Source organism: Callorhinchus milii, unplaced genomic scaffold, assembly GCF_018977255.1.
Source record: "Callorhinchus milii isolate IMCB2004 unplaced genomic scaffold, IMCB_Cmil_1.0 Scaffold26, whole genome shotgun sequence".
Taxonomy (NCBI): domain Eukaryota; kingdom Metazoa; phylum Chordata; class Chondrichthyes; order Chimaeriformes; family Callorhinchidae; genus Callorhinchus; species Callorhinchus milii.
Window position 1 is genome coordinate 4,183,833 of NW_024704767.1, and position 13,132 is coordinate 4,196,964.

Genomic DNA, 13,132 nt, shown 5'->3' on the forward strand with positions numbered 1-13,132 from the left:
GACTGATTCACCTGCAGTTGCAAAATTAAATCTGGTGCGTCTCATTTCAAACACTTAATAATAATAATAATAATAATAATCCTTGCATTTGATATAGCGTTTTTCACAGAACACACTGTAACGTGAATTGACTGTATATTTGTGGGCGAACGCGGCAGCCAATTGCGCACAGCAATGTCCCACAAACAGTCGTAGATTGAAAATGACCAATTTATTATTGGTTTTGGTTTTGGAGGGATTATTATTAGGCTCTGTGTGGAGTAAGGAAACTTGCCCAAGGTTTCGCCCTGACCTGCCGGGAATTGAACTCAGGTCTCTCGCTTGTAAAGCGAATGCTTTAACCACTGAGCTACAGGACTCCAGACTACAGGACTTCAAACAACCCAAAACAGGGATTCACAACTTGTTGCCATGTTCGTTCCCTGTTGCAGTTTAAAAAAATATTTTTAAAAAATGTACAGAGTTAACTTTTAGAACACTGTAATATTTTTTTTAAATAGTTGGGGAAGAGGATGGAGGTGAGGTGGGGTGGGGGGGAGCAATTTTAACAGCTGATTCTGCACTAATTTGTGCTACAAAACTGAAAGGGAAATTCATTCTTTATTAGGCAGTGGGAGAGACATAATTCAACTCTGTTTACGTTGGGGGAGGGGGAAGGTTTAAAATTCCTATTTGTTTTTTGCCGTCCAATAATCTAAAATATAAATTTATATAGCACCTTTTGTATTGGGCGGATGCCTCAAAGCAATGCTGGGTACCTGAGCTGGGAGTGGAAGCTGAGGGGGGTGGCCAAATGATCTAAAAGCACAAAGAGGCAAGTCATGATATTTCAACCTTTTGGCCAAGTTTTCCCTCTCTCATATTCTCCGCACCTAAAGATATGAACTTGCGCCGAGCGGAGCTGCTTGTGGTGCATTTGTAGTAAAACTGTTGCTTAATTTCACTGAATTTAGTATTTTTTCTTGCACTGTAGAACCGATTGGACTCATAGATTCCATTGCCCTGTCAGTTGTGAGTTGAATGAGTTGAAGTGGGAGTNGGGGGGAGGAGAGAGAAATGCAACTTAAAAAAATGATAAGAAGTTATAGGTAGTCACTGCCAAAGAAACTATGCATCAAATTTGCATAAATGAATGTCAACAAAAGTGCGAGGTATGAGGCTCTTCAGAGATCACAATCCTCTTGTCAAGTAGAATACCAGGTAATAGTCTTTTAGGATTGGGTGTGCATACTATATTCCTGGAAATCAAATAGTGCAATGATTTATGACGCTATTTCTGTCTAAAGTTGGAGTCATACTTTTCTCATCATCTTGGTGGTCGCTTTAGGAATGACTAACAGTAGTTTTACTCTCGAGGATTCAACTGAAGCTTCACTCCAGGTAAATTTTGAAACCAGAATCTATAATCCAGGGAGGTCTTTTCATATCTTCTTGCTGTGAGTTTCCATGGTTTCGGTTGAAGTGCTTTATGCAAGGTCTCAGGAAAATATTTTAACTTTGAGATCTCTCAACGATGTGATAAGGCGCTCCATGTGGTGGGTCAGACTGTTGAGTGTTTCGGGTCACTACCCTGCTTGAAGGGTGCTATATAAATGCAAGTTGTTGTTGTAGATCAAATGCAAGAATTATTATTATTATTATTTTCAGTCTCACTGCCACCAATCAAGCAGCAACTTAATATGGGGGATTACATTGAACAGCCTGCAAAGTTGTTTTTGTGTGGTTCATCAGTAATAAAAGTGTTGCATAATTTCACTGAATTCGATGTATTTTCTCACAACGTGAGACCACTTCGAGAGAACACACTGGTACCCATTGCCAAGTCAGCTTTCCATCATACGGCCGAAACCAATACTAAGCCGAAATGTGAAACGCTACTCTTTGATGTTGAAAGGGAATCAGTGGACTGCTTCAATGCTTCTTTTTAATTAAAGCAAAAACAGACAGGATAGCCAGCTAACTTTGTTTCACAGGCACTCCAGTAGCTGTACACAATTTACGTGCATGCACAGCTCTGCTGTCCCTCATTACAGAACAGGGTGAGTGGGCATTGACTCATTGCATTATTCAGTACATTGCACCATTAAATTGAAGCTAATCTGAGGCACTCTTAGTCATGGTTACGTTTCATGCAGTGTGATGCCTAACCTGGGTCCCTCTAATGGTGGTATAATACCATTGCACTTTATGTGGACTTGCCTAATACATTCAGCAATTGTTGTGTCACCTAACACTCAAGATCAGCCTCATTGCCCTGCACTGCCTCTGAACCCTGGACACTCACTATGGCTCTAATTTGCACACATCAATATCCCATGAACAGCCATGAAGAGAATGACCAATTTTTATCTTGGGAATTGTTGGCCAGAAGGAACTTGCTTCCCTTTTTAAGTAGTGTTATGGGATCTTTAATGTTCACCTGAACAACCAGATGGGATCTTGGTTTGATGTCTCATCCATAGGATGGCATCTCTGACAATGGAGTGCGAGTTCCTGGACTGCGAGTTCAAAGTTCTGAAGTGGGGCTTGAACTCACAACCGAGATGAAAGAATAATGACCCATCTACACTCTGTGATGAGATAAGACATACATGTCTTTCTTTGGGAAATCTAACATTGAACGTGTCACATCAATAGGGTGTAACTAAGAATTCCTGTTCTTGTAAGTAGCCTCTCCCTGTGGTAGTCATGGTTAAGTATGTACATAGTAAGATGCTGTTGAGGTGTGTCTGCTTTAAATTCCAGTGTAACTGGTTTATAATGTCAGACTGAAGCACAAACATATTGGCAACAGAAATGAAAATTGCACAGATAGCTGAGAGCAGAAGAAATGCATGTTGAATAGAGTTACATAGAGCAATATAGCATGGAAACAGGCCATTCAGCCGAAATATCCTTGTGCTGGTGTTTGTACTCCATGTCTGTTCCCTTATTTCTCATGTATGCATCAAGTTATCTCTTAAATACATTGATGCTATTTGCTTGAACCACAATTTTTGTCAGTGAGTTCCACATTATCACATCATCGACACCTCTCAAAGTGTTTCACAGGCTATAGTGTAAAATGGATTGACTGTATTTTGTGGGCAAAACATGCTAGCCAGTTTGCACATAGCAATGTCCCACAAACAGCCATGGAGTGAAGATATACCTCATTGTTTCCTTTCATATTCTTAAACACCTTTATCAGACGTCTCAATCTTCTAATGTTGTATATTGTGTTCAACAATATTGTTTGTGGGACATTGCTGTGCGCAATTGGCTGCCTTGTTTCACCCACAGAAATATACAGTCAATTCACTTTACAGTCTATTCTGTGAAACACTTTGGGATGTCTAGAAGACATGAAAAGCGCTATATCAAATGCAAGGATTATTATTATAACAACAACAACAACTTGGATTTATATAGCGCCCTCCACGCCGGACGGCGTCTCAGAGCGCATCACAGTAACGGATCCTGGGGCTGAGCCAGGGGGAGGGGGAGGAAGGTGACCAAAGACGCAGTCGAAAAAAAAAGTCTTCAGCAGAGACCTGAAAGTAGGAAGAAAGGGAGCGAGGCGAAGGGAATGAGGAAGGGAGTTCCAGAGCCTCGGGGCATAGTGGCTGAAGGCACAGCTGCCGAGGGTGGAGCGGAGGACTTGGGGAACAAGGAGGAGACCAGACCCGGTGGTACGAAGGCAACAGGCACTGTTTTGAGGAGAGAGGTAGGGGGGTGCAGAGGAGTGGAGGGATTTGAAGACAAGGGTCAACTATTAATTCATTGCATAAAACATTACTGTATTTGATGGCAAACACACTTGATGATGACACTAAATAGAGGAAGTAGTGATGACCGGATTTGTCAAAAAGTTTCAGTAAAAATCATGCAAATTTATTCCTTATTCCAAAGAAACCAATTAAATTATGCTGTAAGTATGTTATGAATGCACAGAATGCAGTCTCCCAGTAGATCACCCTCTTGTAGCATGATAATATGTTACTAAGTTACCAAATACTGATACAGTATTAAAAAAAACTTTTGGAATTTACTTTCCTTTATAGATTACGAGTGTCAGCATATCAACAATTTAATAATCACTGCACTTGCATGTCCCACCTCTCTTTCTCTGGCCCCAACCTGTCACTTTAGTTGCCCGTCATAAACGGAACTGCTTTGATAGCAACTAAGTCGCGCATAAAGGCATTAGTTCCTCATTTCTCTGTCTTATTCCTCATTCCAAAAGCAGTAAACCATTGTAATTTCACACCAAACTAGTCTTAATCCAAAGGTTGGGGCTCAGAGTCACTTTTTAAGAACAATCTTGCAGAATAGCTGCTAGGAAATATCAAATTTTTATAGCGGATTCCGTGGAAAAATTGCGGCCGCACTTTTCTATTGGCCCAGCTCGTATTGGTTGCTCCGTATAATATTTTTAATAGCTATGTACAAAAGCTCATCAATACTGATTTATCAGAGTTTACACACCAAGAAACTGATACGATTCTTGCCATTTCTGGGAGTTGCTATTTCATATACAAATCTTATTATTTTTATACAATGGAGGTTTGAATAGTTGTTCTGGGCACCACCTTGCATTGCTATTTTTAGAATGAGTCACATAGATGGTGTTTGACAAACATTGAACAGTATGTGTCGCTTTCTGATGCAGACCCAATGCAGAAAGTTTAAGAATGTGACTGGAAAATAGAAGACTGGATACTTTTTTAAAAAAATAAATGGTTAAGAATAAAATAAAATGCCTCGTATGCCTTAAACAGTGCAATTGTTCTGAATTGGTATTGGCATTAATATTAATAATCCTTGCATTTGACATAGGGCTTTATCACATTGAGACGTCTTAAGGCGCTTTCACAAAATATACTATAAAGTGGAGTGATTGTGCACAGCATGCTACTTTTGGTGATCTATCCATTTCTGCTGGCATTATATCTAACAAACTTAATAGTAATAGAGGCACTTGGAAATATTTACTTATTATAAATAATATCCCTCTCCGCTACTCAAAAAAAAGTGATGAAACGAATAGAAACTTGCAGAACTAGGACAAACTGCACTGTACTTTCTGCTCTTTTCTAAGACTCCGCATATGTTTGAAAATGTTGCTTAAACCCCTCTGCAGTTCAGCAAAAGTAACTTTCTGTATCCACGTTCTGTTCTAAGCTGAAAGGTGATAGAATATTTGGAGAATCGCATGCAGTGGCTCCAGTTTGTTGTCAAGAGCCGTGCGATAAGATTAATTATGTTTTCGGATGCAAACATTTCTAATCATCGGTGTTAAGTACTGACAACATTGGTTTATACGGGGTATGTGATTTGGAACTGTAAGCATTTCAAAGCCACAAAAGACATTGACTGATGTCCAAGTTCACAGCATTGTAGCTCAACGTTTATCATAAGTGGGCCCTCTAGTGGTTAACAACAAGACCTGAATTTAATTATTTAAAAAAGCTTTTTTAAAGGGGAGATTTTTAAATTGAAGCTGTAGAATTTTCTGATTGGCTAGTTTTCAGGAATTCAATACAGAGGGGGAGCATGAAATTGGTGACATTAATGCCTTCTTCAAGTTGGATTAAAAAAAAGTTCAGTCCAAAAGATTTATATAGAAATACATAGAACATTACAGCACAGAAACGAGCTATTCTACCCAACTAGTCCATTATAATAATAATATAATAATAATCCTTGCATTTGATATAGCGCTTTTCAACGTCGGGAGGACGTCCCAAAGCGCTTCACAGAACACACTGTAAAGTGAATTGACTGTATATTTGTGGGCGAACGCGGCAGCCAATTGCGCACTGCAATGTCCCACAAACAGTCGTAGATTGAAAATGACCAATTTATTATTGTTTTGTTTTGGAGGGATTATTGTTAGGCTCTGTGTGGAGTAAGGAAAGTTGCCCAAGGTTTCGCCCTGTCTGGAATTGAACTCAGGTCTCTCACTTGCAAGGCGAGTGCTCTAACCACTGAGCTACAGGACTCCACAAATTATTGTTTTATTACTGTTACCATTACTGTTTATATTCCATAAATTGGCTGCTGCATTTGCGTGCAAGTACACAGTCACAGTTCGTAAAGAGCAAGGATTATTATTATTAAATGCTCAGTAAAGTGCTTCTGTATCTTTCTTTGTCTTTTCCTCCTAAACTGTTTTCTGACCTCTTCTGGCAGCAAGTAGACATTGCAACTGCCACCCAGAGGTGTGGCTTGAGTTAATACATTTATGATCTGGGCCAATGGACAAGTGCGGAAATATTTCGGAATATAGTGCGAAATAGTGCGGAAAATTGCAGAGTTTGGATTGATGCTATTGAGGTACATTTTACTGCCAACCTACATTTTTTTTAACTTTATTGATAAAAACTAAACCCGAGGAAACAAATAGCACATGTCAAATTGTTGTAAAATATTTTTATTAATTTCTTCTTCAACAAAAACTGGATCGCCCATGTGGAGAGGAGTCACCAACGCAGAAATCTGCCAAGAAATAGACACTCAGGACCAGTGGCCTAACTGCAGTGCTACAGGAGCTCAGCACCGCCTGTCTCTCAGGGCCCAGCACTACACACACACACAGAGACAGAGACCCAGAGAGATGCACACACAGAGACACACATTCTCAGAGAGAGAGAGAGATACACACACACATTCAGACACAAAGAGACATACACTTGGCTTGTAATCCTTTTACTGCTCAAATAATATATCCCCATAATATAGTATATTATTTATATGATTTTATTTTTTCCTTCTGGCTGATGTGATTCAGCAGGTATTAATAATAATCCTTTCATTTGATATAGCACCTTATTACGTCTTCGAGACGTCTCAAAGCGCTTCACAGAATATACTGTAAAGTGAATTGACTATACATTACTGTACTGTACATTACATACTGTAAGGTGAATTGACTATACATGTCCCACAAACAGTCGAGGATCGAAGTGACCAATTTATTATTATTATTTTTGAAGGAATTATTACCCCCAGAAAAGCGATCCACCAATCGACTAACAACCGGGTTCCTACTTACAGAGGGATATGGAGTAAGGAAACTTGCCTAACATTTCTTCCTGTCGGGAATAGAACCCAGGTCTCTTGCATGCGAGGCGAGTGCTCTAACCACTGAGCTACAGGACTCCACCTCCTTCCAATATCACCACTTCCATTTGTATAGGGAACAAGGCGCAGAGAAGGGTTTTGGCAGCATTTGGTGTAAGACAGGTGATGTGGTGCACCAATACAGCAGTCTCCTAGATTGGGATTGTTTCCATGAACCCTATTGGGAACCGCCTCATTTCATTAATTTGCCAAAACCCTGGATTAAACCATGCTAAGTCAAGCTTTATAGGTCCAAACCGCAGTCCTATGACTGTGTGACTGCCACGTTCACTTAACCATGACACAGTCATTACCACTTTACAATATCCTACCCACATGAAACATACAAGTCTATGAATTGAGTAGAGCTCACTCCTTTTTAATGGTCATTCACTTATCACTGATTGTGGGATGTTTCTGTATAGAAATAAGCTGCTGCATTCACCTACACAAAACACAGCCATTACATCTGATAGTAATTCCTGTGAAACGCTTTGAGACGTCCTCCCATTGTGAAAGGTGCTGTACCAAGTATATTTATTATTATATTATAAATTGAGTCAGATGCTCAAATTCTATCCTGTGACAGTCTTTTGTGCCCCAGAAGTTTTACCAGTTCGATTACTTGCAGCTCTTGTTAGTCCAGATAGAAAGAAATACATTAATATTGTGGGACAGAACTTTACAATCTGACCACTTTGCAATAAGATTCTGTGGGAATAATGCACAAATTTCATATTGCATCCAAAAAGGTGCATGACTATAATAGTAGTTAAATCTTTTGATATGAATGTCATTTTCGAAAGACGATTTACACCTTTGTGTAAATGATGGCTTTTCTGTCCTGACATGGAATTTGTTTAATCCTCACTTGCCATAAAACACTCCTGACAAAGCCTTTAAGGATTCCTGGAGCCAGAAAGAATATCACAATCGAGTCAACTCTCTGTTGCTGTGTTGGCGGGCCAGTGCCTAAATTAAGTGGATCCGCAGTAATCCAGGATACAGCTAAGAACAGACCAGCCTAGCCTAGTTTATCGGCAGCTCTCGGAGGAGCAGATCAGTCACTGGGATCAGGGTTTCTTCCCACTTGGTTCATGTGTAATCCTGAAAGTCAAAGCCCTAACATCTCAAAGCTCTTCACAGAATAAACTGTAAAGTATAGTGAGGCTACTCCGCATGAAGGGCACTATATAAAGGCAAGTTGTGGTGGTGACTGTATTTTGTGGGTGAAACATGGCAGCCAATTGCACACAGCAGTGTCCCACAAACATTCGTGGATCGAGCGACCAAATTATAATTTTTTTTATGTTGTTGTTTGAGGGTTTATTACCCCCAAAAAGCGATTGATCCATTAATTGACTAACAACCAGGTTCCTATTTACTACTAGGTTTTGCCCTGACCCGTCCAGGAATTGAGCCCAGGTATTCTCCTTTTGTCGTAAAATACTTCACAGGATTTATTGTAAAGTGTAGTGACAATGTACTTTATTGGCAAAAGTGTGAAGAATTTCATTACATTTCGTAACAGATTCAACATGATCATAATCTTCCCTCCTATTTGTGTTGGTTGCCCATGTGTACTGAGAATCTGATGTGGAAGCCATTATTGTTCTTTTGTAATATTCATATGCAGACACCAGATGGCATACAGGTCCTGTAGAGATTCTGCAGGACCATTCTGAAACGGCAGAATTTTGCCGGCATTAAGGTGGTAACAGACAGCCAATTGTGCCTCATTTTTAGCTCGCCAGATATTGATGTAAGAATTAAATTGTGCATCTTGCAGCTGAGAAGCTGAAAATAGTGTTTGCAAACTGAACTTTCATCTGAATTGTTATGGTATCACCTTGGTCAATTGATTGAATTGCAGCAAGTGTTTATGTGGAAGCAGGTATGCCTGACTAAAGATAATAACCTTAGAACAGCAAACTCTACTTTGGTGTATTTGGATAGGACCCAATGTTTTTCTCTGACTGGGATAAGATGCTAGTAATGACATGTTAAAGCCCACATTTGGATTACACATATTTGGCAAAGGATTGAGACCGAGGTTTGGGTAGGTTGCACAAGAAGAAATAATAGCTTGATTTGCAATAGAATTTGGCACAGCACACTGACAACAAAGCTGATTTCAGCTTTCCAGGCCTAACAAACAGAGCTTCCTGCTGGAACCTCGAGTGAGATAGGCTGCGTTTTGTTAAGCAAATTACCTCCACAAACTGCCTGATATAGGAGAGGTAGCAATGAACATAAGATGTGATCGAACAGATGAACAAGGTATTTGAATATTCTGCTTCCAACCAGAACTGGTGATTGATAACCAAATTCTTTAATTGTTTGAATACGTTTAAATTTTATTCAGTTATGCTTTGCTTTAATTTATTTAAATGTGTGTCCACCTTTAGGANTTTTTTTTTACTAAGGTCACACTTGTTCAGTTTTTAAGCAAGTCTGCATAGAGAGTCAGTCAATACCTCATCAGATGGGTACATTGGTGTCAAATACACAGCAATTTCTAACTGAATATCTTTAATAAGGATTCCTTTGGGGGTTCTTGATTCTATCCAAAATTACATAACCATCACAAGCCGATTGCATCAAAGGAACTTTCTTGTGAGTCGGAAGGTATTCCTTGCGGTTTCCTTAATAATTATAACATTGGGACTGAATTCTATCAATTCTGTAACTCACTTTGTCAAAATAGAATGGCACAATGTGACACTGCAGTAGAAATATTGTAACAAATTTTAACATATGGACATGTATATTGTCGTTGTCACTCTGTTGAATAATTCAAATCACGTGGAATTAATTTGGACTAATTCCTGCGTGACCTTTGGATTTCTATCAGTCGTTTCTGTAAGCCTGATTGAACAGCTTGCCATTGACTTACCCTTTTAAAGAGTTGCTCTTACTAGCTTATAAAATCACGCATTCATCAAAGAGCAACCTTCGATCTTTCTTCTCTCAATGTGCATTCTGAATCGGTTTAGAGAATTCTAACACGTCTCCATCATAAGACGGTGGTCTTTCTTCCCTGGCTGCTGTAGTTGAAGAGTTAGATTTCCAGTAGTCACTTACACACTAACTGTAGAATTGATTGCAAAAGACTTTGCACAGGGCAAAGTTTCGCAATATGAATAAACAGTTTAGATGGTGCTTTATGCAGGAAAATCTGGCCAAAAATGAGTGCTTAGAAACTGATTCAAGAAGGGTGTATTTTGTAACCGATTGGATGTGCTACTCATCATGTTGATTCAATAGTTGATGCAAAGTGCTGTTGATCCATGGGATTAAAATTCACTGTGTTCTTTCTGCTGAAACTTCTTTCATGTGATAATTAGAATAGAAAAGAAGTTAAAGATGTTAAAGATCCCATGGCACTCTTCGAAAAGAAAAGGGAGTTTCTCCCAGGCAACAATCGCCCAAATAAAATTGTTCTCACACTTCATGGCTGTTTTTGAGACATTCATGTGCATAAGTTGGCTGCTACATACACAGTAACTTCACTTTGCAGTAAATTCTGTGATATGCTGTAAAAAGCTTGGTTTCAACAGCAATTGAACATGAAGCTTCAGAAAGCAGTACCTCAATATAAATGTTATTTATGTAATTTGCACCCGTGTGGCTAATGAGGCTTCCTTAACAAATGCAATTATAAGATTTATCACTCCTTAGTGGTGAAGCAAGTCATATCAATTTCATTTCAGTAAATGTCACATTGAATTGGTTCTTAAAAGTTGCACTTTTTAGCCATAAATGTTCAAACAATGCCTTAGACGACTTAAACAATCAGCTACACTCAGGGTAGTCAACAAAATTACATTTTGGAACGGTTCTCTCTTGCCTGTGAGCACTGGAGGAATCTTATTATAGTGTGTTTGGGCAATAATAGCTAAACTGCTTTCATCTCCTCCTATTGCCTGAAGGGGTGGTGGTGTCCGTCTGTCAAAGATGAGCACAACACCCATGGGTGTTTGCCATTTTTGATTAATTTGCCAAGCCAGGCAGTAGACAGATTCAATAGATTTCTTCATCAGTTGCACAAGATATATGGTTGATTCACTTTACAGTATATTCTGTGAAGCACTTTGGGATGTCTCGAAGATGTGATAAGGTGCTATATCAAATGCAAGGATTATTATTCTGACTGCCACTGCCTAACTTTGCTTTTTCTCCTGCCCCTTCCCACCTTAAATTTCACTTAAGTAGAGTTTCCCTGAGAATCCAATTAAGAACTTCCCAGGGTGAATCTGAACCATAGAGGTTTGGAAAATCCCAGGTTCTTTCTGAGATGATCTCAGTCAATGTAGCGGTAGGAAGTGTTACAATCTATCTTAGTACCACTGAGCTAGGGAGGAGGAAAACACAATCGGACAATATTCCCATTTCTGATCCCTGTTCACGTCTCCTCCTCAAAAGAGTGTGATTGTCAGGTTTGTACATATTCTGCTGGTCAGTCAATGTTTAGCTGTGATGCACTTATAACGGGATTGCCCTCTTTTAATGTGAGGTGAATGAGTCCTTACTGCCTTCCCAAGTGATGAGACTTGCCCAAAGAGATGGCTTTCTTATCCCCAGAAACCAGCAACATGAGATGATATGGAGGCCATTGGCGGGTGCTCAGTTTCCAGATCACGAGCCAGTATTAACTCACCACAGACATCAAAGTTGTCATTGCTGGCACACTTCGTTTGTGTTTGCAATGTAATGATAAGCATCGTCTTTGTAAAGGCCTGACACCTGTCAAATACAAATGTGAAACTTATTACAAAGATCACATATATTAGAACCATTTTCAATGGAGGGAAAACAGGGCACCGTTTGCTGGTTGTGTCGTCTTTACAAATATATGCTTTAAAGACTGAAGCTGCATCTCAAAATCAATCATCATGAATCAACTGTCATTTCTGTCTTTGAAATGCTTTTTTTTAAAAAAGGTTAAAATGTCATGTTGAATCAAGCAGGCTGTGCCCTTTCTTGGTGTTGCTGGCACCAGCTTCTGTATTCCTGCAGGATCAGCAGTATTGTAATTACTGTGGATTTGGTGTCATTGTGGTACAAAAATCACACCCGCTGACTGGAGCTGTATATCGCAGCCAAGACATGAGGTGCTTGCTTAATGTTGGCATTTAAAGTAGACTTGTAGAATTGATATAGAAAACAGGGGTTAGATTCTTAAATGTATTTATCTTCATTCATTCTTATCTTTCTGGCAAAATGAACCGATGTGTATCTTGCACATAAAGATTTGATTACTAATTTATAATAAATATATTCTCTCTACAGGGTGATATTCCACCAATCTTAAACAGTTTTTTTTTGCAATATGGTGGAAAATTCTCAAATTCACTCTTAATTTGGAAGCCAGTCCTTGAAAAGAACCAGCGTGTAAATTAAGACTGAGGTTTCTTAATTTACTGCAGAAATAGTTAGCAACTCAGATGCTTTAGTACAGTATTAGCTTTGAACTGGCAGCTTCCCTGATCCTAGCTGGAAAGGTTGGGCAAATGACAGTGTTCTGTTTACTTTAAGGTGCAGTTCCAAGATAAGTTAAACAAATAATTTCAAGCCATCCACAAACATTTAGTTATGAGAGAGACAATGTACATTAGTACCATTAATCTACTGTGGGTAGGGAATGGTTTTCACAAGAGCTTTAAAACACTGGTGCAAAACCAACTAAACCCGTTAAGGTTAATCCTCTGGTGTGTTTCAGTATCATACCTGACACACAGCAGTCTGTTCTGCCACTGCAGACAAAGTGGAGCAATACTCCACCCTCAGACTCCAGATGATGTATTGCCAAAGGACAAACTGATGGCAAATTGTCTGTCTGGGTGCAATTAGTGTCAGCCCCAAATACAAATCTGAAAAATGTATGCCTAGATTTCAGTACCAAAATACAACATTTTTATTATGTTTTATTACAAAAGAAAAGAAATAAAGTGCCTTCTGAATAACACAATACATATACATTAATAACATACAAAACAATAACAGGCACATTTGCTGATTTCATGTT